General features: G+C 49.5%; 1 non-coding gene across 1 annotated transcript; it reads left to right on the plus strand.

Annotated features, from left to right (window-relative positions):
* The first annotated feature begins 882 nt into the window (after nucleotides 1-882).
* Nucleotides 883-955, plus strand: trnat-ugu (transfer RNA threonine (anticodon UGU)). The gene has a single exon. It is a non-coding gene; the product is annotated as a tRNA-Thr (tRNA).
* The last annotated feature ends 1502 nt before the right edge of the window (nucleotides 956-2457 follow it).

Consider the following 2457-nt stretch of genomic DNA (forward strand, 5'->3'; position numbering starts at 1 on the left):
ATTGAATTGAATTGAATTGAATTGAGTGACAGGAAGATGGAGAGAAAGATAGAGAGAGAGTGGTAGAGACACAAAGAGGGAGAAATATAGAAAGAAGGAGGCAGAGAGACTGAGAGAGAGATAGAGTGTAACTGAGTTGCCTTGGGACGTTTTAGCATGGGAAAGATGCTCTATTGTAGTTGTGAGGTGACTATTGAAGAGCCTGAGGCAGGTAACGGGGGATGAGACACAATCTGAGTGGTGAACTGCGCCCTGCCTCATTCTTCAAACGCACAGCACTGTTCAATTCAATTCAATTCAAATCGCTTTATTGGCATGATGACAAGGTACATCTTACGTTGCCAAAGCATCGAAAAACATTCATGGTTGAACACATAAACACTGATCTATCCATACAGTGTAGAAACAGATATATCCCTGAGTGTATAAATATACATTCATATATAATTTGTATGTACTCTTTTCTTATATTTAGTGGTTGTCCCTCTGTTTATGGCAAGCTGTAACATAGTGTGCCGCTAAGGTTACACAATTTCTCTCTTCCCCTAATAGGTATGGGAGATTTAGGTCATCATTCAAATTTCTGAATTCCGGGCATATTTTTGTGAATTTTGGGTAGAAATTCTCCCTTATGCCCTTATATTTTCTACAAGCTGTGAGGAAGTGCATCTCTGTCTCCACCACACCCTGACTGCAATGAGAACATATCCTGTCCTCTCTTGGTAGCCGGGTCTGCCTGTGTCTACCTTTTTCGATCGCCAGGCTATGTTCACTAAGTCTGTACATTGTCAAGGTTTTTCTCAGTTTGCTATCCTTTACCATGGTCAGGTAATCAGCCATGTTGTGTTACACTAACAGGAATGAGAGCAATCCTGTATCAGTGGCTCCATAGCTCAGAGGTTAGAGCACTGGTTTTGTAAATCAGGGGTCGTGAGTTCAAATCTCACTGGGGCCTGTGCAAAGTTATTTTCTGTTTCTGAACTAGCCATTAATCCACCACATGTTTTCTTTTAAGTATGAAACAGTTCAGAGACCATCCCAAGAACAGGCTCTCACTCCCCTCCCCCTCTCCTTCCATTCAAATCCCCTGTTCTCCCCTTCACCCTCTCTCTGCACATTCCCCTCTCTCTCTCACCTTCTTCACCTCCTCTCTCTACCCTTCCCCCTCCCACTCTGTCCTTTCCTCTTGGGGAGACAAGAAGGCGGATGGGGAGAGGGAGAGTAAAGGGAAGGAGAGAGACTGTGGGTGAAGTGCAGAGAGGGCCAGAGATAGAGAGAGGGGAAGGAGAGAGAGTGTGGGGAAAGGAATAGAGAGAGGGGAAGGGGAGAGAGTGTGGGGAAAGGGATAGAGAGAGGGGAAGGGGAGAGAGTGTGGGGAAAGGGATAGAGAGAGGGGAAGGAGAGAGAGTGTGGGGAAAGGGATAGAGAGAAGGGAAGGAGAGAGAGTGTGGGGAAAGAGATAGAGAGAGGGGAAGGAGAGAGAGTGTGGGGAAAGGGATAGAGAGAGAGTGTGGGGAAAGGAATAGAGAGAGGGGAAGGAGAGAGAGTGTGGGGAAAGGGATAGAGAGAGGGGAAGGAGAGAGAGTGTGGGGAAAGGAATAGAGAGAGGGGAAGGAGAGAGAGTGTGGGGAAAGGGATAGAGAGAGAGTGTGGGGAAAGGGATAGAGAGAGGGGAAGGAGAGAGAGTATGGGGAAAGGGATAGAGAGAGGGGAAGGAGAGAGAGCGTGGGGAAAGGGATAGAGAGAGGGGAAGGAGAGAGAGCGTGGGGAAAGGAACAGAGAGAGGGGAAGGAGAGAGAGTGTGGGGAAAGGGATAGAGAGAGAGTGTGGGGAAAGGGATAGAGAGAGGGGAAGGAGAGAGAGTATGGGGAAAGGGATAGAGAGAGGGGAAGGAGAGAGAGCGTGGGGAAAGGAACAGAGAGAGGCGAAGGAGAGAGAGTGTGGGGAAAGGGATAGAGAGAGAGTGTGGGGAAAGGGATAGAGAGTGGGGAAGGAGAGAGAGTGTGGAGAAAGGGATAGAGAGAGGGGAAGGAGAGAGAGTGTGGGGAAAGGGAGAGAGAGTGTGGGGAAAGGGAGAGAGAGTGTGGGGAAAGGGAGAGAGAGTGTGGGGAAAGGGATAGAGAGAGGGGGGGAGAGAGAGTGTGGGGAAAGGGATAGAGAGAGGGGAAGGAGAGAGAGTGTGGGGAAAGGGATAGAGAGAGGGGAAGGGGAGAGAGTGTGGGTGAAGTGGAGAGAGGGAAGGAGATAGGGGGAGGGGAAGGGGAGAGAGTGTGGGTGAAGTGGAGAGGGAAGGCAATAGAGGGAGGGGAAGTGGAGAGATGGAAGGAGAGAGGCAGAATGTGAGAGAGAGAGTTAAGCGGAGAGACAGAGTGAAAAGAATAGAGAGGGAGAAGAGTGGAGGGAGGGAGAGCGAGGGGAAGGGGAGAGAGAGGCGGATGGAGGAGGGGGAAATGAGAG

Source organism: Somniosus microcephalus, unplaced genomic scaffold (genome assembly GCF_052327205.1).
Source record: "Somniosus microcephalus isolate GS21.2 unplaced genomic scaffold, FLI_Smic_1.0 unresolved_chr2, whole genome shotgun sequence".
In the NCBI taxonomy this organism is placed as follows: Eukaryota; Metazoa; Chordata; class Chondrichthyes; order Squaliformes; family Somniosidae; genus Somniosus; species Somniosus microcephalus.